General features: G+C 40.8%; 1 protein-coding gene and 1 pseudogene across 1 annotated transcript in view; both read left to right on the top strand.

The window, feature by feature from the left end:
• The window catches only part of GAREM1 (GRB2 associated regulator of MAPK1 subtype 1), a 260,770-nt gene that overhangs the window by 5,724 nt on the left and 232,240 nt on the right, over positions 1 to 22,806 (top strand).
• Positions 7,255 to 8,121, top strand: LOC133766588 (CMP-sialic acid transporter-like; annotated as a pseudogene).

Below are 22,806 nucleotides of genomic sequence, written 5' to 3'. Positions count from 1 at the left end.
ATGTGTGTATATAAATATATAGGTGAGTACTTCAGTAAGTTCATTGAAAATGGAATTAAAAGATACTCATGTTTTGGTAGAAAGAATATTGAAATGCATGCATACAAGAAGTCTCCAAATGTTCATGGAATGTATGTATTATGAAAAAATGTGTAGATTTCAAAATTATTTTCACCAAAATAAATTTATCTTCAAATTGCATTTTCCATGAACTTTGTAAAGTACCTTCATAGTGTCTCCAATCCTCAGCAACCCTATTTTAAGGACTTTGGGACTTTTAGAAATTGAGACAGGAAGTGGAGGAGTGGGATTTCCAGCCGACTTTATGTCTCTGACTTCTGACCTCTTATCTCAGGCTGTGCTACCTCCCGTGCTAAAGGAGAGGAGGTGTGGAGTAGGTCTGACATCTGCTCTAAATAGCCTCACTGTCTCTCGGAGAGCTTGAGGACCGGAAAGTCAATATTTTTAAAACTGTGTAGACACCGAATTAAGTGCTGGCGTCATTCATCATATTTAGATGACTTTCTGCTTCCCCAAGGAGGGGCTGAGAAGAAGCAAGAGGCAGAGGGGAAGAGAGAGGTTACAGAATCAGAGGAAGAAGGAAGAAAGGGAGCTTGGGGACTTTGGGTTTGCAGGTGTGTCTGTCGAGATGACTTCTTGGCACATTGGCCGTATGTAAAATGCTAAGCCCACACTATATAAAGCTCTCTGCACTTCATTGCAGGATGCATGTCTCTCCTGAAATGCTAGTCAGCTACATGTATCCAATTTTACATCCACAGTGGTGAAATTTGTCTTTGTGTGATAAGAGAAATGCCAAATTGGTGAGCCTTTATGGATTAAATTAAGGCCCTACAAATCTTTCTTGAGAACCCCAAAGGAAGACACTATAGCAAGTCCCATCCAGAGATTTGATAAGATGCATCTAATGGGCTGGTGCTGTGGCTCAACAGGCTAATCCTCCGCCTGCAGCGCCGGCACCCCGGGTTCTAGTCCCGGTCGGGGCGCCAGATTCTGTCCTGGTTGCCCCTCTTCCAGGCCAGCTCTCTGCTATGGCCCGGGAAGGCAGTGGAGGATGGCCCAAGTGCTTGGGCCCTGCACCCCTTGGGAGACCAGGAGAAGCACCTGGCTCCTGCCTTTGGATCAGCGCTGTGCGCTTGCCATGGCAGCCATTGGAGGGTGAACCAACGGCAAAGGAAGACCTTTCTCTATGTCTGTCTCTCTCTCTCACTGTCCACTCTGCCTGTCCAAAAAAAAAAAAAAAAATGCATCTAATCATCTGAGGTCTAACCTGGTCAGCAATGCATTTCAGGTTAGATATTTCAGATGATCAACCGTGGTAAATTGTTGGTTGTAGAGCCAGTTTCAACAAATGTGCCTAGGACCAAGAGAAGTGCAGAGAGAGTGCTAATCTCCGTTCTGCCTCCAGTCATCTGGACTTGAAACTGGGTTGGTGGGAAATTGTTCAACTTCTCTCCTCATTATTTCATCTCAGAAAGGCTTAGGCTACAGCAGGATTCTTCCAATTTTTTACTCCCATAGATCCCAGAACATATGCATTCTATACCCTAAGCATACTTTTAACTTAATTGCTAAAAATTTTCATACTCAAAAGATATAGTTTTTCAGCATATTGTAGACATTAGCATTTTAAGTTAAATTGTTGCATCATTTTACAAAAGAATACAATTTATATTTCATTCCCAGTACCATTTTTAAAAAAAAATGCATGGCTAAGTTCAATAGTTAAACATTTTACACCTTCTCTTTTTAAACAAATTTGTTTTTAAATTATGTGTTTATTTGAAAGAATGACAGAGGGAAAGAAAGAGATCTTCCATCAATTAGTGCATTCCCCAGATGCCTGAGACAGCCAGGGCTGGGCCAAACCAAAAGCAGGAGCCAGGAACGCCATTGTTATTTCTTGTGGGTGGCAGGCTAGGATCAAGTACTTGAGCCATTGTCTGCTGCTTCCCAGGTGCATTAGCAGAGAGTTGAATCAGAAGGGGAGCAGCTGGGACTCACTGCTGTGGGATGCCAGTGTCACAAGTGGCAGTTTAAAACCCTGGCCCTACACCTTTTGTTTATCCATTTCCCTTCTTCTGTATAGCATATTATCCCAGTGTAATATAACTCAATGCCTGCCAGTGTTTTATTGATCACTCTGTCTCCTTTCTGTAGCAAAGAAGTATATACAGTGAAATCCAATATTTTGTAATTCTTTTGATCATATGACTCTTTGTATTTTAAGATTTCTAGTGTTTTAAAACAAAGAATTGGAAGTTACCTGACTTACAGAAGTTACTCAAATACTGGACACTATCACCCCCCCCCCCACTACATCAGCATTTTTATGCTTTTCATGTTTGCATCTCATGGCAATGCATTGTAGAAAGACCTGGGGAAGGCAATGCAAATGCCTTCATTTTGTAGAGTAGGGAAAGGACCTTTGTGAAGTGAGGAGTTGAAGGACAGTTTCCAAGCGTATATTGGGAAAGTGGAGATCTATAAGCTGATTCCCTTATAACTGTGATGGTGCTGGCTTGCTTCTAGCATATACCCTGGGGCAGTAAAAGATGACTTAGTGGCCCTGTTTGCTGAAAGAGAAAGGGAGACCAATGCTGCACAGACTGACAAGAGGGCAAGAAAAAGATGTTGGGCAGGTGTTGGGGACAGCTAAACAGAGCAGTCGGAGCCTCTCCTTCCTAGCTGTGTGGAGGAATCAGGTCTCACTCTAAGCCTTAGGTGTATTGGGGCTTTGGGAGCATTGGTCTTTGCTTTGTGCTTAGGTACTTCTGCAGCTTTGTTGTTTACAACTCTGGAGGCTAGAGGACCAAAGGAAAAACACATAAACCCTGGGAGGCTCCATATTGTTGCTTGCAAATGTCAAAAGTCTCTCTAGATCCATGTCTCATCTTTGAAATAGATGTAAGCTCTCAAAATCTAGCCCACAATTGATGATTGCTCTACATCAACATATTGATGAAATATGTTTTTCCCTAAAGTAACAGTGTGTTAGGTCTTGTTCCAGGAAAATGTGCTTTGCTTGTCTTAGGGCTTCATTTCTCCTAGCATTAGGTATTATAAGAAGGTGTATGTGCTCAGAGGAGGAAAAAAGTGATTTAAAGGATCCCGGATTTGGAGCTAAGAGACCTCTGTTCCAGTACGGATACCAACATTTCATAGCAATGTGATCTTGATCAGATCTCTCATCCCTTTGATTTGATTTGTAGTTTTCTCACACAAGAAAAATGGACATTATATTTGCCTGTGTACCTCAATTAGTCATTTGTTTTTTCATTCTACTAATATTTATTAGGCTAATATGTGACCAGCCCTGTTTATAGTGTTGGGACTTTAGTGCTGAACAAATCAGGCAAAAACCTCTGTCCTCCTGGAGCTGCTACCCTTTACTTTGAGAATTAAGTGTAGTAATACATATGAGATCCATGTGTGTTGCAAAACCATGTGCCTAAGGAGGATTGGTGGAGGTGCAAGTTGCTGAGGGAAAAGATTCAGGGATCTTTAGGCAGGAATGGTAAACTGAATAATGAGTAGATTTTTATCCTTGTATAAATAAAGAAACTCAGAGAATTGCTCTGAGTGAGTTTAGTCTGTTTCCTTTTGAGTAGTCTAGATTACTGATCTAGTAATCCACAGGTTATAAAAAGGTGTGATGTCATTATCAGAAAGTGTTATAAACCAACCCAAGGATGAATTGGGAGGGACCAGAGCAAGAAGTTAGGAAAGAAACTTGACTTAATCCAGAATCACATGACTCTGACCAAAGTGGTACCAAAATAATAACCTTAGGCACTTGAATCTTTTTTTAAACATGGAATAATGAATTGCTTTTACTGTTCAAAGTTTCTTTCTTTTTTTTTTTTTTTTTTTTAACAGGCAGAGTGGATAGAGAGAGAGAGAGACAGAGAGAAAGGTCTTCCTTTTTGCCGTTGGTTCACCCTCCAATGGCTGCTGCGGCCGGCGCACTGCGCTGATCCGAAGCCAGGAGCCAGGCGCTTCTCCTGGTCTCCCATGTGGGTGCAGGGCCCAAGCACTTGGGCCATCTTCCACTGCCTTCCCGGGCCATAGCAGAGAGCTGGCCTGGAAGAGGGGCAACCGGGATAGAATCTGGCGCCCCAACTGGGACTAGAACCTGGTGTGCCGGTGCCGCAAGGTGGAGGATTAGCCTGTTAAGCCACGGCGCCGGCCTCACTTCTTTATTTCTAAGGGCTCCTAGAAATCAGTTTCCATGGGCATCTCTGGCCTGGACGACACCAGAGACCTTGAAATACCCCTGGAATGTTTGTAGACCAAAAGTTGCCTCTCCTCTTCTTTTATATTATAGAACCACTTTAAGTCACGGTGTTTAACCCTTTACCAGTGTTCTCCTTCAGTACCCCACACGATACAGCGTGCTGGGCTCTCACTAGGTGATGAGCTGACCCTGTCCTTGTCCTACGGCGGAAGGGGCAGCAGGAGGAAGCAAGCACAAGAGGTGTATGTGTGCTTCTCAGTCTTTGCTGAGTAATGGTCGAAATATAGCTGGTGCCCAATGTGTCCTGGCTCTGTCTGCTGCTGTTTTCACTGCAACACATTGCTTTGGTTGGTTACGTATTTGTTACCCAGCTGTCACTTTTGTCAGATTACATATTGTTATATAATGGCTTCATAATCCACATGTGAAGGAGCCTCGTGCTGTGGTCACTGTCGCTTGACCCACACATTAAAGGCTTACGATGTGCAGACGTGCAGATGGGAGCTGTGCACATCATTTCTCATGGAATTCTGTGATAACCTTTAAAGTCGATTTCACATCCGTTAGCTCAAGAGATAAGGCTTGCTTCAGGTCCCATAGCTAGTAAGCAGTTCAAAGTGAGTCTCTCGGTTTTATCAGTTTTAAATCTGCAATGTCAAGTCAACATAAGGTGCTTTTCTTCAACTGCTTGTATTATCCGGCTTTACTATACTTTAAACATAAAATTCAAGGGAAACTGCTGATATGGAAGATATCTCACTTTCCCTGCTTCATCAGATGATGAATTGTGTAAAAAGAACAATGAAATTTGGCTACAAAGGTCTTTTAATTTTATATCATTTTACTCAGAATTTAAGTTCCCAACTATTAATTTGAAGCTGCTTTTTTTAAACTAAACATCTGCGCTGATCCGAAGCCAGGAGCCAGGCGCTTCTCCTGGTCTCCCATGCAGGTGCAGGGCCCAAGGACTTGGGCCATCCTCCACTACCTTCCCGGGCCATAGCAGAGAGCTGGCCTGGAAGAGGGGCAACAGGGATAGAATCCGGCGCCCCAACCGGGACTAGAACCCAGTGTGCCAGCACCGCAAGGTGGAGGATTAGCCTGTTAAGCCAAGGTGCCGGCCTCAAAGTTTCTTAAATTACTTATAGTTATATAACAGTTGGCAGGAAAACTATGCCTAATGTTATGCACAAAGTGAGTGATAACCAAATCTCTTTGGTGTTCTTTTATATGCTATATACTTTTACTTTCCTCTACTTATCACCTATTCTGACTACTGGTCATATCTAAAAAATTAGGAGAAAAGAATTAGAGAGCAGGTGGTAGCAGGGAATGGGCATTTAGACCCAAAAACAAGATTTGTACGCTGCTCCTTCAGCATCCTTGTTTTTCAAGTAAGATCTCTGTTTTGAAGATCTTCAATGAGATGAGTGTCCACACTGCCAGTAAAAATCTAAGACACTCAGTTCATCTGTAAAAGGAAAATGAGTTTGACTGTTGTGACCATCTGCATCATAGTTTAAAGAGGGAGTATTTTAGTCTCCTTCACTCATTGGCTGCCTTATTGAAATAGTGAGTTCTTGTGGACCAGCTTGTGAACTCGTTTATTTTTGTTTGAGATTCCTGAGGTATCTGTCTTCTCACTTACCGAGCTGCCATTCTAGGAAGACTTGTATGTCCCTTCCCACCTTCCCCATCAGTCTTAAGAACACCAGCTACTATGTGCAAGAGAAGAAGGACTGTTATTGCTGGTTTATGTATTGTTTTGTCGTAGTTGGCAAAATATAAAATACCTGCTGAAGTATTCTACATTTCATGGGATTCTCGGAGAAGACATTCCCAGTTCCCCACCCTACTCCTGTACCCGATTTCTTATGGTCATTGACTTGAGTTTCAGGTTAAAGACATCTAAAATTATTTTTATTATTTCCTAGCTCCCTGTACATGCCTGGCATGTAGGTGGCACTCAATAAGGAATTGATAAATGAATGAACAATTTTCAGTATTAAAAACTACAAGACCTAAAATATCTATGTTACTAAAGCTATTGTCTCTGAGAGTCTGAAGTAGAATTTCACTTTTTTGAGATATGCATTATATATGTGTGTGTGTGTGTATTCTTTTTTAAGATTTATTTATTTGAAAGGCAGACTTACAGAAAGGCAGAGGCAGACACAAAGAGGTCTGCTATCCTCTGGCTCACTCCCCAGATGGCCTCAATGGCTGGAGCTGTGCTGATCTGAAGCCAGGAGCTTCTTCTGGGTCTCCTACACAGGTGCAGAGGCCCAAGAACCTGGACCATCTTCCACTATTTTCCCAGGCTATAGTAGAGAGCTGTATCAGAAGTGGAGCTGTATGATGTTGGCTGGGTTTTTTCTCTTTGCCTTGCTTCCTCATTTATTACAAGAAGGTAAAAGTAGTGTCATAGAGTTTTTAAGAATCATATTAGTTGGCCAGCTCCATGGCGCAGTAGGTTAATACTCTGCCTGTGGCGCCAGCATCCCATATGGGTGCCGGTTCTAGTCCTGGCTGCCCCTCTTCTAAACCAGCTCTCTGCTATGGCCTGGGAAAGCAGTGGAAGATGGCCCTTGCTCCCGCATGGGAGACCGGGAGGAAGCACCTGGTTCCTGGCTTCAGATTGGCACAGCTCCGGCCGTTGCGGCCATCTGGGCAGTGAACCAATGGAAGGAAGACCTTTCTCTCTGTCTCTGTCTCTGTCTCTCACTGTCTGTAACTCTACCTCTCAAATAAATAAGTAAAATCTTAAAAAAAAAAAGAGCAGCCGGGACTCAAACCAGTGCCAAAATGGGATGCCAGAACTGCAGGTGGCAGCTTTACCTGCTATGCCACAGCGCCAGCCCTGTGTTATATTCTTAAATATATAGATTGAAACTAAAGAGTTCCATGCAGGGGTGTCTGAGAACCATGGCTGTTGTAAGAGGGTTACTGGTAGTCTGGGTAGATTCAAGACGTCTCTAAGTGAAAATGTCTTTGGGAGCGCCAAAGAACTGATGAAGTTAAGTGTACCACCACTGGTATATGCTTTTCAGTACAACATGGCTTTCCTAGCCCTTAGCAATCTAGATGCAGTAGTGAACAGGTGACCTATCAATTGAAGATTCCCTGTCCTGTGTTATGTACTGCTTTAATGTTAAATAGGACACTCAGCAAATTATTGGATTTCAGTTTTTATGCTGTATGATGGGAGTCACACTTGTACAGTGGAAACCAGCTCAAGCTACAGAAGTTGTGGTGGAACAAAATTCGTTATTAGGGTTTGGTGCCATAGCTATTGCTGTTGTGCTCAGGATTTGCAGGAGTGTGTTTTGAAAAAGTTTTAAAGGGTTCAGACACTTCCTTTTGGGTTAGAAATATTCAAATGCATCTATCAGAGATTGTTGTGACGTTAGTTGGCGTCTACTTGTCAGATGGAGCTAAAATTAAAGAGAAAGGATTTTTCTATGGTGTCACATTATGTCTGGTTTGTCATCTTTCTGGCCAGTGTTGGAGGCCTTTACACTTCTGTGGAGGTCAGGTACACAGACAACATCATAAAAGGCTTTTCTGCCGCATAGCCATTGTGCTTTCTACCATTGTGTCAGTGACCCTGTTTGGCTTACAGATAACACTTATCTTTACTCTGGGCACTGTTCTTGTATGCATTTCCATCTATTTCTATGGACTACCCAGACAAGATACTACATCTATTCAACAAGGAGAAACAGCTTCAAAAGAAAGAATCACTGGTGTGTGATTTGAGCCTAAAGAGAGATGACTAAACTATTTGCATTATACTAGAACCTTAAGGTAGCTTAAACAATAAAAACAACAAAAAAATTAACCACATGGCAAAAGAATCAAGAAACAAGCTGTCTCAGTGAATTGTTAATATGGAGATTTAATCTGGGCCAAATGGGGTCAAGTTGTATTTTAAAATGAAGGGATTTTATTATTGTATATATATGATGTACATAAAGCTAATGGAGGTGACATGGTATGTAAAAAAATCATGTGAGGCTACAATATCCAAATAACTAGGTTTGAGACAATGTTTAAGGGTTGAAGTGCTAAAGCCATTTCTGTACTAACTGTTCACCAGGAGAGAAGGACAACCCCTCAAAGTTCTCCAAAATTCACATAGAGTATTTTGTCCTAGCAGCAGTAAAGCCCTCTTTTTTTTTTTTCTCACAAGAGAAAGGCAAAAACAAGACAGGCTAGTTCAGAAGCAAACTGAATGTGTAACTCCGCAAGTGGAATCTATTTCATAGCTCAGACATTGATCTCTGGGTGGTGACTGGGTTCTCCTTAATCTTCTATTTGTGCCATTCATTATCTACTTCCTATTTCTTTGCTGTTAGAAGATATATTTTATTTTTTTAAAAAAAGTGTAATGTTACTTTTGTGCTTTTTTTTTTATAAAGTGAAGTTAACTGTTAGACTCTCAAATAATTTGTGTAATTTCAGTGTTTTTAAAAATATTTCTATAATGTCAATGGAAAATTCAGCAATAAAATTAATTTATTTGTAAAAAAAAAAAAAAAAGGAAGACGCTAATATGGTGGACCCTCAGATTAACAGCAGGGAAAACTGGGACTTAGGGGCCATTGTGGTTTGTAAAATATTTGTTAGGGCCATGATTATCAATAATCTAAGTTATTTCTGAAAAGTAATTTATAAATTTGTAAATTTTTCACTTTCTTGTTCTTTCATTCTGAAATGGATTAAAATGCTTCCTTTACATATTATGTGTTGTCATGCAGTGAATTTTTAATTTTTGATATCATTATGCTCTTCACTGACACCTGAATATATGAATTGGAATAGCATAAATCTTTCAAACTAGGGAAGTCTTACTACAATTGGTGGCCTGATCCTCAGATCTGGGCAGCAGCAATTTTACTTGTAACAGCAAAGCAAGCCACTTGGTTCAAATTGAGATAGAAAACTACAACTGCTAATTTGGTACAGTTGTCATCTTCCTAGAATAGCCCCAAGATTGACTTGAAGCCATACTGTCTTAATCCCAGACAATGAGTTTCCTTTTATGCTCTTATAGGAGTATTACATAGTGGTAAAAGAAGAAGAAAAAGAAGAGGAAAAGATGTTCCCAAGTCCCTTTTTCAGTTCTGTGGGCTGAATTACTTAAATTGCAGGGCAAGTCATTTTAATTGATTCTGCTAATTTTTAACCTGGTTGAAGTATTTAAATACCACTTGGGTGTTGATGGCTTAATGGTTGTTTAATAAATACCAAGCTGTTGAACTTAAAAAAGGAATATGAGTTTTTTTATGGTTATGAAGATATCTGTTAGTCCAGTTAATATTTATCATGTACAGTACGCGGTTACGATTAGGCGTTGTAGCATAGATGGGTGTAACTGTGTGAAGTGTGCAGGATGATTCCCTGTCCAGATTTAGAGTGAGTTCTGTTGTTTTTTATCCACTGAGTAAACTTTCCTTAACCACATCATTTTTTTTAAGATGATGATTTTCTCTTGCCGTAAGTTTAAAAACTATGTAAGTTTTTCTCCTTTTAATAGGGAACTCTGTTAAAATATCTAGAAACAGAAAAAGGTTAATGTTTATGTTTCCGTTTTTAAACGCGTCTGTTACCTTGTGGATCTTAGAAAGCACTGGTTCTAACAGTCTGTCCTCCATTCAAAACAGAGGTTAATGAAGGGCCTGAGCAGGCACAAGTGAATAAAACTGCAGGACCTTGTCTATGATGATGCTGTATTCAATTTGGATTGCCACCAGCTCCCCTTAGCAGCCCTGGGCAGGCAGGGGACCCTCAGCATCAGAGAACTCTCATTTATTCCACTCTTACCTCCTGCTCCTGAGTCTCTTCATGTGTTAGTCTGTTTCAGCTTGAACATTTAAAATAATCCAGGATCCATTTTTACCTGTGGGCCACTGACCCTCAGAATCTTCTGTTCAAGCATCGATTAAAAGACATTAAAAACAATTGAATTCGTTGTGTCTAAAGAGAGAACCTGAGCAAGCACGTGCACTCTAGAAGGTTCAAATTACTACTTAAAAATAAATACCAAGGAATGGAAAGCTTTATTAAGCTACTCTACGGTTATTTTTTCTGTTTATTTTGGTCCCTTTTAACCAGTTAAAAGGAGGGGAACCACTGCAAGTGGATAACATCGTAAGGAAGTTTTTTTTTTCTTTTAACAATTTATTTATTTTATTAGAGAGGCGGTGGGGGCAGGGGGCGGTTTTCATCTGCTGATTCACTCCCCAGATGGCCGCAACAGCAGGAGCTGTGCCAATCTGAAGCCAGGACTTTTTTTGTAAGATTTATTTTATTTATTTGAAATACAGAGTTACAGAGAGAGGTAGAGCGAGAGCGAAAGAGAGAGAGAGAGAGAGGTCTTTCATCTGATGGTTCACTCCCCAGATGACCACAATGGCCTGAGCTGAACTGATCCAAAGCCAGGAGCCAGGAGCTTCTTCCAGGTCTCCCACATGGGTGCAGGGGCTCAAGGATTTGGGCCATTTTCCACTGCTTTTCCAGGCCATAGCAGAGAGCTGGATTGGAAATGGAGCAGCCAGGACTTGAACCAGCGCCTATATGGGATGCCAGCGCTGCAGAATGGGGCTTTAACCCACTGCGCCACAGCACTGGCCCTGCCAGGAGCTTCTTACCAGTCTCCCACATGACTGCAGGAATGCAAGCAGTTGGGCCATCTTCTGATGCTTTCCCAGGTGCATTAGCAGGGAGCTGGATCGGAAGTGGAGCAGCCAGTACTCAAGGTAGTGGCTTTACCAATACACCACAGTGCCAGCCCTGGAAGAAATCTTTCAAACGCTCATGTGAAATTTAAGGTTAATTTCAGCTGTGCTTAACAGGGTTGACATGGTGATGATTATGATGATGGTGGTGGTGGTGGTGGTGGTGGCCTACACAGCGTGGAGATTTCTTTCTTTTTCATGTGAACAAACCTGAAGGTATGCGGTCCAGGACTGCAATGGTGGTCCATAGAGTCGAGGAGCCAGGGTGTACGTCTTTCTGTTCTGTCATGTCCAGCAGGTAGTTTTCATTCTGAGGGTCACTTCACGCTGGAAGTCTAGCTAGGGTGCCTACATCCCACAGAGGAAGAGGGCAAAGGTGTGTTTTTTGCACTGGTTTTTCCAGCAATTCACTTCCATCTCACAGGTCAGGACTTAAACACTCCTCCATGGAAGTGTGGAAAGGCAGCAAACTGAATTCTAACTGGGTGCATTACCCAGTGCCTCCTGCGGAAAGAGAGGGGCAGTGGTTATTGGGTGCCACCTAGCAGTGTCACACAGGTTGCTGCTTTGATGCCCTTTCTTCACTTTTTTTCTCCTCAAAAACTTAATAAAATAACCCTGTCTTGGGCTGCTTGACTTCTGCCTGGCTTAGGTACCTGGCCAGTTCCTCGCCCTACTTTTTCCTCTTTTCACACTGGAGTATAAACTAACCCTTTAGGGTGGGTCTGTTAGAACAGCTCATGATTAGAGACGAAAGTGCTTTATAAGTAGGCCATGAAAAATTGTGTGTCTGTAAGGCATTGTTTTGAAGACATTCCTCACATTGCTTTTTTGCCTGGCACACTTTTCAGATTTCCTCTGATTTGATCTACACAGTGGGGGTAGTTATACAATTTTTAAAAGGTGCTTCCCTCCCCTTACTCTGGTTCTCTTACCAGAGGTTTAATGGTTGTCTTTAAAGATAATAATAATAATATTTACTGTATTCCAGATATCGTTATTATTTAAAGTTTGGAAAATATAGACCAAAGAAAATGAAATATCAGCTTTAATTACAGAGGGCATGTAACTTGTTATAAAGCCATTAGTATTTTGCTATAGGCATAGGGTATAAATAGAAACTATATGTAAAAGTGGGAGCAACCCATATATAAAACTTTTTTAAAATTTTTTATTAGTGGACATTTAGTCCAGTAGTAGGGATGCTGCTTGAGAAACCTGCATTCCCTGTCAAGTCTCAGCTTCACTCTATCTGGCTTCCTGCTAACACACATGCAAGGAGGCTACAGTCAATGGCTTAAGTACTTGGGTCCCTGCCACCCATGTGCAAGACTTGGATGGAGTCTTCAGCCAGGAGCAACCCTGGCATTTGCAGCCATTTGGGGAGTGAACCAATTTTTGTGGAAGATCTCTTTCTGTTGCTGTCTTTCAAATAAATACTGTTAACATATTTTACATTATCATGAAATTTTTCCTTCATTATTAATGTTCTTTGAAAGTAAAATTTGTATTGAGTATAATTCTGCTATTACCAATAAACTTGTATTTATTTGACCATTTTCTAGTTGTGAGACATCAGTTGTTTTATATGTTCTGTTTTTGAGAATATCTGTACTTGAATTAGGCAGGTTTATTACTTTATATTTTTGCAAGTGGATTTATTGTTGAAACTTTGATTGTTAGGGGCCAGCATCATGGTGCAGTGAGTTATCCCTCAGCCTGTGGTGCCAGCATCCCATATGGGCACTGGTTCTAGTCCCGGCTGCTCCATTTCCAGTCTAGCTCTCTGTATTGGCCTGGGAAAGCATTGGAAGATGCCCCAAGTCCTTATGCCCCTGCACCCACGTGAGAGACCAGGAAGTAGGGCCTGGCTCCTGGCTTCGGATCAGCTCAGCTCTGGCCAGTGCAGACATTTGGGGAGTGAACCAACAGAAGGAAGACATTTCTCTCTGTCTCTCCCTCTCACTGTCTGTAACTCTACATCTCAAATAAAATAAATAACACCTTAAAAAAAAAAAAAGAAAATTTGATTGTTAATAACTTGCCTCCAGGAAACTGTACCAACAGAAGTGAGTGAGTAAGGCCATCATTACTTGGTATAGCATTGAATATTGCTTGTTTTTCAGTCTTTGCTAACGTAGATAATTAAAATTTGGCACTTTTTCTATTTACTGGTTGCTTGTAGAATAGCTTCTTAATGTAAACATAGTTCTGTGAATTTTCTGAGCTCTTTTTGTTCATTTGGTAGTTATTTTTCAATGCTCTTGTTATTAAAATTGTACTTTATTTTTGGTCTTCTACAAGATGTTTATAGATAATCTTTAAGTTTCACAAGCATTTGTCACTTTTTATACTTCTTTTTTTTTAGGTTAATGTGTATCTATGTATTATCTCATTTTAAAATTGAATAATGACAATTTACTTATCTTTATCAGCTTGGATATTGGATTTATGTGTGTGATAATCACGGTTGTATTGTGGCTGATTCTTGGAAGAAAGAAACCTCTTCCACTGGATAAAATAAAATCTCATGACAAATTTGGTAAAACCATGCTGTGTGTTTACAACTTCACTTACATTTGTGTCCAAGTCATGGAGTGTTCCCCACAGATAGTTCATGGTGGATAAATTCCTATGCATTGTGTGAAACTAAGCTGACAAACTGGATCAGTCGCTATTTGGCTTTAAATGCTAGGAATTAAATTGATATGTGTAAAAGTGTTAAATTCTTTATGACATGTAATCCCTAACAAACTCTTCTGAAAGGCAGTTAGATGAGAGAGATGGACTGCAGCAACTTCAGAATCTGTTAAAGCTCAGCATCGGAATCCTGACACCAGAGAGTAAGTAATAGAAAATCACACAGCATTTTAAAGCACACAGAAAGGCAGATGTGATCCTTTGAGTATCATTTATTCTGTTGAGTATTTGTGCAAACGTCCTCACCATGATGACTGAGAAGAAAGGAAATAGAGATAGGGGAAGAAAAGCCCAGTTTACTTCCCTCTGTTTCTGTAGCCTGTGACTGGGAATAAAACACCTATCAGTTAGCTCTTGCAAAAATTGAAGAACAGGATAACTTCCGTGTGGAGAAGAAGATTAGCTTTCCAGTAGATCAGGAAGCTTATCAATTGTGCTCCCCCAACCTCAACCTTCTCTCTTTTTGTCCTTGACTCAGTGGAAAGATCTTAATCTGAGTAGATTGTTTACAGTTAAACAATATGATACCAGAAGAGGATTTGTACCAGTAGAGGTTAAAAGGAGAGGGAAGAAAGGAGGTATCAATTAAATCCAAATAACCATGTATAGTCTGCCTAGTTTTTAAGTTTTCACAGTGAAACAGAACTTTATTCACCTGATTATAAATGTAATATATTCACTATGAAGAATTCAAATACATAAAAATATTTTCAAACTAAAGTCATCTAATGTCCCACTAACCTCAGATAACCACCATCAAAACTTTGATGCATCCCCTATTTTTACATACACATATTTACAGTTTTACATAGCTAAGGCATTTTAACTTTTTTTTTTTTTAAAAAAACTCCGCGTCAACTCTCACTCTTCCATTCCTGCCCATTATGTATGTAATCCACTGTAACCATCCAATGCAAAGTCTTCATGTTTTCTCTATACTCATGTAATCCTGTGTTGACATGACATCACCTATGGAGACATACACAGAAGTCTGTCATTATTTTAAAATTTATTTGCAAAGTGGGGGTGCAGATAGAAGGAAAGGGGTTGGGGGGGGGGAGGGAGGGAGAGAGGGGCAGGCAGGCTGGGGCTAGGCCAAGCTGAAGCCAGAGCCTGGAATTCCTACCAGGTCTCCCACATGGGTGGCAGGGGTCCAAGTCCTTGGACAGTCCTCCACTGCTTTCCCAGGCGCTTTGCAGAAAGCTGGATTGGAAGTGGATCAGCCAGAACTAAGTAACTCAAACCTGCATCACAATGCTGACCCATCTATCGTTATTTTATAAAAATGGGCTTATATATTGTAAATTCTTTCTGGCCTCTTGTTTATATAACTCATGGAAATATTTCTAAATCATTTGATATACCACTTCATTTCTTTTTTAAAAACTGCATTGTTATTTTCCATAGTGTGGTTAATTGGTGTTCAGTTTGTTTCCATTTATTGGCATCTGTGAATTTATAGCTCACTAAAACTCCATGCACATGATGTCATTCATTTGTTCATTGTTTCTGGAGGTTTCTGTGATTTCTCTGACATCTTTCATTTTTCCTTCAAAACATCTTTGATAGCATTGTCTTCCTGATTATCTTAATCTCACATATAAGAACTCAATCTTTTTTTTAAAAAAAGTGTCTCATATCGCCACCAAATCTTAGTTCACAGAGGTGGAATTTATTTAATAGATGTCATTAAAATGCTATCCCGGGGCTGGCGCTGTGGCACACTAGGTTAATCCTCCGCCTGTGGTGCCGGCATCACATATCGGCACCAGTTCTGGTCCCGGATGCGCCTCCTCCAGCTCTCTGCTGTGGCCTGGGAAAGCAGTGGAGGATGGCCCAGGTGCTTGGGTCCCTACACCTGCATGGGAGACCCGGAAGAGGCTCCTGGCTCCTGGCTCCTGGCTTTGGATTGGTCCAGTTGCGGCCATTGCAGTCATTTGGGGAGTGAACCAGTAGAAGGAAGACCTTTCTCTCTGTCTCTCCCTCTCACTGTCTCTGGCTCTGCCTCGCAAATAAATTAATAAAATCTTTAAAAATAAATGCTATCCAAGTATAACAGTTTGCATTTCTGTTATGGAAATATGAGAAGATTGTTCTTCACACCCATATCAACCATAATTATTATAATGCTTTTATAAAAATTTGATAACTTAGTAAATATAAAGTGAGATTTATGCTGTATCAATTTGCATTTCCCTATTAGTGATTATTTCCTCCTCTTTTTTAAAGAGATTTATTTATTAATTTGGAAGGCAGAGTTATAGAGGGAGGGAGACAGAGACAGACAGAGACAGAGAGAGAGAGTGCTTCCATCTGCTGGTTCATTTCCCAGATGTCTGCAAAGGCTTTAGCCGGGCTGGTCTGAAGCTAGGAACCGGGAGCTTCTTCCACTTTCCCGTGTGACTGGCAGGGGCCCAGGCACTTAGGCTCTCCTTCACTGCTTTCCCAGGAATATTAGCAGGGAGCTGGATCAGAAGTGGAGCAGCTGGGATGCAAACTGGCACCCATGTGACATGTTTGCATCATGGTGGCTTTACCCACTATGCCAGAGTGCTCACTGCTATTTGCTTCTTTTTATGTGTCTGTTTGCCTCTTGGACTTCTAGGAGTTGTAATAATACTTTTTTGAGTTCTCTATTGTTGGTTTATTCTCTCCAGTGTCTGAAGGATATTTGTATAGTATGAAAACATTTTTCTCTTATTTACATTTGTCTTGTCTATTGAGTTTGTTTCTGTATTTTTATTAATTTAAGAGTTTTTATTTTAACATGGACAAGCATGCTTTTCCTATTTTCAGTCTTGGCTAAAAGAGGTCTCCCTGACACCTAGATTATATGTAGTCTCTTAGATTGTCTAGAAAGATTTGAATTTTTTTTATTTGTCTTTACTCCATCTGGAATTAATTTTTGCATATGATGTAAGATTTTTATTTTCTTCCAGACTGCTATTGTGTTGGCCCATTTATTCAAAAAATCTCTTAGTGTTGTGAACTATCTTTGTCAGATTTATTTTTTTTTTCTTTAATGGTAGAAAAATGTTTCAGGCGCACCTGTCTTTGAGGGGACTGCATTGAGCTTCCTGGGACACATAAAGTTAATGAAATCTGAAAATAATCCTTCAGTTCCCTACAGAAATTGTCACTAGAACTGCTCCTCATCTCCACCTACTCTTCTTTTTCAATGACTGTGGGAGGCCCAAGATTTGTTTTTCTAAAGCAAACTTAGATTCATTTTGAAGCCAGAGTTACCCTGGTGAGTCTCAGAAGTGATAGTAAGTTGTTAAACATCCTCTAGAAGCATCGTCCAGATGCTTTGGCAGTTAGTTTTCTCCAGGGTAGAATTTGTTTGAAGATGATACTTCACAAAGCTGCTGCCCAAGTGTGTGTGTGTGTGTGTGAGTGTGTGTGTGTGTGAGAGAGAGAGAGCAAGAGAGAGAGAGAGCGAGTGATTCACAATTTAAGAATGATTTGCAAATTGCTCAACTTCAGTTTACTTAATTGAAAGTATTTCCCCCATATCTTTTGTATGAGGGGCACACTTTTACATACTGTTCTTAACATACGTTTGTCTAAATCTTTAAAATCCTGCAGTGACTCACAGCTGTCCATTTTGAAAGACAAAATAAAGTCCTCTTATGTTTTGTTTACCTCTCTCAAAGTCTTTGTTGAAGTTGTCCTCCTGATTCCTCTTAATCTCGCATGCAAGGACCAGGCTTAATTTTTTTTTTGTCTTCAATATACATGATTTATTATTGCAAAAATTTGATGAATTGTATCATAGTTTTCTGTAATGTACAGCTGTAGGAACTCAGGAACACACACTGCTTTTTTTTTTTTTTTTTTTTTTGACAGGCAGAGTGGACAGTGAGAGAGAGAGAGAGACAGAGAGAGAAAGGTCTTCCTTTGCCATTGGTTCACCCTCCAATGGCCGCCGCAGCCGGCGAGCTGCGACCGGCGCAGTGCGCTGAGGTGCGCTGATCCCAAGGCAGGAACCAGGTGCTTATCCTGGTCTCTCATGGGGTGCAGGGCCCAAGCACTTGGGCCATCCTCCACTGCACTCCTGGGCCATAGCAGAGAGCTGGCCTGGAAGAGGGGCAACCGGAACAGAATCCGGCGCCCCGACCGGGACTAGAACCCGGTGTGCTGGCGCCGCAGGTGGAGGATTAGCCTATTGAGCCGCGGCGCCGGCCCACACACTGCTTTTAATACTGGACACAAATTACGAAGAGTTGTAGAGCTCTGGGAAGTCTTCTGGGAGTTCTGTTCACTCAACTTTAGCACTCCACTGACATGATGTGACTACTAGGAGAGGCTTTGGGAAGGGGCTTTTTCAGGAACAGGGTGTGAGAATGTTTCCCTTGTACCTGCCCCAGAAAGGACTCAGAAATGTCCTCAGGGACACTCAGAGAGAGGTGACATTAAGCTGTCAGGAAAGCTCTCTGCACACCTACTCTCAGGATGCTCTCTTGAAGGTAGATGTTACGAGGGGACGTAGCTTGTTTTCTTTCAAGCAGTACTCCACAAGCACGAAAACTTCCTTTCTTGGTCCTTCTTCTGTTAAGGAGTCTCAGGTCTTCTGTCTGACTTGTACTTTCAGTGCATTTTCTGTGGGGACAAGGACGTAGTCATGATGGTTGGAGATACAGATTGATTGTTCTTTTTTATACATCAGCCCCATATGAACTGGAAGACATTTGGTGATCTTGCTTCTTTTCCTCAGGACAAGTAATTTTAAAATCTTAAATCTTTTCTGCAAATCAAAACAATCTTCCCTTTTAAAAAGCAATAACAAAACAAATTGAGAAATTCCAAGATTCTTGCTTAGAACACTCTTCAAACTTAAGTTCAAGTGGGATACACAACTGCTCACAGAAAATAAGCTCATCAAGGTAGCAATGAAGAGGGTAAAGGCAAAACATAGATAACAGGTTGTGTTCTACATAGAAGAATGGAAATCATGGGCTACTTTCTAGATTTGACATAGCAAGAGCTAGTTGGGAATTGATATCAATGCCTTTAATTTCTGGAGTGCGCATTTGACGTAGCAGTTAAGTCACCACTTCGGATATCCACACCCCATTTTGGAGTCCCTGATTCAAGTCCCAGCTACTCTGCCTCTGATCCAGCTTTTTGATAATGGATCGCGGAGGGCAGAAGTGATGGCTTATGTGCCTGGATCACTATTACCCATGTGGGAGACTGGGATGAAGCTCTGGGCTCCTGGCTTTTGCCTGGACAGGCAGGGAAGATCAATCAATCTCTACCCTCCCCACTTCAAACAAAATAAAAATAAATACAAACTTTTAAAAATACATTTAATTTCAGAAAAGATCTCCAGATATTCCTATATTTGTGAATACATTGTAGCATGTATATAAAAACTACTCCTCCCTGAAAGAAAACAGATATATATATACAGTGAAATTCAGAGGCTAGGTATTACCAAGTTGTTTACTTTTACTAAGACTGAATATACAGGTTGTCAAGACTTATCTAGGGAATAGTTCCAATGTGAACCTTAATAAAATCAGAAAAAAACCCAAAAACAAACATGAAACTCATGGCTCTCCAAGGCAGGTGAGTTTAAAGCTGATAACATTACTTCTGGAATGTCAGAGCCTGTTACTTTTGTCACTGTCCAAAGGAAAAAGTGGGAATTGTAGTTTCGACACATCCCATTCAACAACTGTGTCCTCTTTGAAGTTTTAATCTATTTAGCATTTAGGTTGATCTTTCAGCCTATCACTTTCAATAGGTGTTATGCTGCTCAATTTTCTGCCATAGCAAACATAGCAATCACTTCCCTGCTGGTTTATGATCCGTACCAGCATTCCCCCTTGTAAGCAACCCTGATGGTAATCTATGAGATTAGCAGAATGCATTGAAAAATTATGGTAAAAACAAGTCAAGTCAGAGAGACTCTTGATTCATCAATGCAACCTTAAAACCAAATTTTGTTAACTCTCTCTGGGAAGAGTTGAATGATAGGATCAAGTTTTTGAGCTTACAAAAAGACCCAGACTATGATAGACTATAGTCTCTGCTTGTGTGTGAGGGATAGTCCCAAAACCTCTAGGGGATGCCTGAAACTGCAAATGGTACCTAACCTTATATACACAACATATACATAAATACTTCCTACATATACATACTTATGATGCAGTTTAATTTATAAGAAGCTAACAATGAAGATAATAAAATAGAACAATTGTATCTATATACTATAATCAAATTTATGTGAATGTATGGTCCCTTTCTTTAGCTCAAAATATATTATTATACTATACATGCTAATTGCCAGGAAGCATATACAACATGGATATGTTAGACAAAAGGATGATTTCTGTCTCAGGGGGAATGCAATAGGACTGCTCTGGATTTCATTATGCATGCGATTTAAAACTTAACAAATTTTTTCTGGAACTTTGCATTTTGTATTTTCAGATCACAATTGGCTAAATAACTAAAACCATGGATAAAGTTAGGACTGTGGTATGGTAAATTGCTGAAGATCTTACGCAGGGGTTTCTTGCCAATAGCATGTTGAAACACATCCTTGACCTCCTTATTCTTCGAAGTGTACTCAGCAGGATTAAGGAGTGGAGTAAATACAGTGTAAGTTACTGAAGTCAGCTGGTCCTGATCCCTGGTGTTCTCTGACTTGGGTTTAAGGTAGGCAGTGGATGCACAGCCATAGTGAATGATGACGACAGTGAGGTGCAAGTTGCAAAAGCCTTTTTCCGGCCCTCAGCAGAGGCGGTCTTGAGAATGCTGGAGATGATGAGAATGTAGGAGATGAGCACCAAGCCCATGGGCATGACGATAACCAGTGAACTGATGACAGAATTATGTCATGCAGAGTTGTATCAGCACAGGAGAGTTTCATAACTAGACGGATGTCACAGAAATAATGGGCTATTTCTCTGTCACAAGAAGGCAGTCTGAATACAGATGACATCTGTGCTATGGCCACAAGCAGCCCAATACTGCAAGCCCTCCATACTAGCTGGGCACACACCCTCTTGTTCATGATACCCATGTACCTGAGTGGGTGAGATGGTTGTGTAGCGGTCATATCCCATTGCTGTGAGCAGAAAGCAGTTGTTGATAGCCATAGTGATAAAAAAGAACATCTGGGTGGCACAGCCAGCCAAGGAGATAGGTTGGCTTAGCCCTACGAGGCTGGAGAGCATTTGTGGTACAATGGCCAATGTGTACACGATCTCTGAAGTGGAAAAGGCACTAAGAAGCAGCACGTGGGAGTGTGAAGGTAACGATCAATGCTGATAATTGTCACAATGATGACATTGCTAGCCAAAGTTAAAAAGTATAATGTAATAAATACCACAAATAGGGTATGCTTGTATTCATGAAAGCTGGTAAAACCCTGAAAAACAAACTCACTCACCACTGTGTGATTCTCACACTCTTCACTGAATAAACCCCAGGCTGAAAGATTTAGAAAGTCTAATCAGACAGAATACATCAGTGACCAGTGCTTTAATAGGTACAATTGAATGGGCAGTGAGTTAACAGGGACAAGGGTCCACCTGTGGGTAAAAGAAAATCAGGAGACAATTTTATGCATGGCAACTTACCTAAAATGGTGTGGAAGAATACAGAGGGCTGGGATATGATGGAAGGAAAGACAGCTGAGGCAAGTCTGAAAAGATTTCCTAGTGAGTTAGAACACAGGTGTTAGGGGAAATCTAAGCAAAAGAAATAGGAAATGCACAGTTAAATTTGAAATAAATATTTCTTAGGTTGCACTTTCATATTTTGATAGCTGAAACACTTTATGCTACAAAGTTAACAATGGGTTACGTACATCTTACAGCAGGCATTACCTAATCAGTTACAAGCCAACACCAAACTAGAAAAGCATCACCAGCCCTGCTTGTGCTGACTATCACAGTATCATTTAGAAGTAGAAAGAAATGGTATCTTCCTGTAAGTAGTTGTCATGCCATACAGAATTTTTTAAGGTTGGTTTATTTATTTGAAAGGCAGAGGCGCTGGTGCTGTGGCATAGCAGGTAAAGCTGCTGCCTGCAGTTCCAGCATCCCATGTGGGCACTGGTTCAAGTCCCGGCTGCTCCACTTCCAGTTCAGCTCCCTGCTAATTCACCTGGGAAACCAGTAGAAGATGTCCCAAGTCCTAGGCCCCTGCACCCACGTGGGAGACCTGGAAGAAGTTCCTGGTTCCTGGCTTCAGTTCGGAGCAGCTCTGACCGTTGTGGCCAATTGGGGAGTGAACCAGCAGATGGAAACCAAAGAAGGGAATGCAGTTTCATAAAACAAGATAATCAGATCCTCCACAGCCTCTGCCTTTTGTCTTAAGGTCTCAATAATGGAATGGTCAGACTGTATCTCCAGGAGTTTCTTTGCTGCTGTGTAACTCATCATTGAGTTGTCTCATAAGGCCTGAGCTTTCATGATCCTTTCCAAGTTAGCTATCCAGTTGTATGCGCATGTCACAATACAGCATGGACATGTCACCAGTCTGTTTTATTTATTGAGTACAAATTTCGTAAGTGCAACTTTAGGAATATAGTGATCAGGCTTAAATCTTTTTTTAAAAAAAGGACAACACGCCTATCTCAGTGTCAAAACCCAGACTGTTGAGGGAGGCGTTTGGTACAAGTTAAGTCCCTGATTGGAACCCCTGTGTTCCAGTATCTGAACGCCTAGTTCAAGTCTCAGTTCCTCTGTTTCCAGTTGAGCTTCCTGCTAATGCAAATGATAGGAGACCACAGATGATGGTTCAAGTACTTGGGAGACTTGGATTGAGTTCTGGGCTCTTGGTTTCTGCCTTGCTCATTCCTGGCTCTTGCAGGCTTTTGGGAAGTGAGCCAGTGATCTCTCTTCTGTCTGCCTCTCTGCCTTTCAAATAAAGTAAAAATAAAAAATTTAAAAGCCTCCCAGACTGTCTGCAGAAGTAAAGGACAAGTGTATACAAGAACTCATATTCTCTGAAATTGGGTCTAGTTTTACACAACTACATGACTACTAGTGTTAAACCTCATTCCTAGGTTTCATGAGGAATTTTATTAGGTTGGAGTTTCTTGCATTTAAAAGTTTCATCCTATTTTTAGATTTTTCTTTCTAAACT

The sequence above is a fragment of the Lepus europaeus genome, chromosome 9 (assembly GCF_033115175.1).
Source record: "Lepus europaeus isolate LE1 chromosome 9, mLepTim1.pri, whole genome shotgun sequence".
Taxonomy (NCBI): Eukaryota; Metazoa; Chordata; class Mammalia; order Lagomorpha; family Leporidae; genus Lepus; species Lepus europaeus.
Note: the sequence above shows the minus strand (reverse complement) of the source record. Positions and strands in the feature narration are given on the sequence as shown.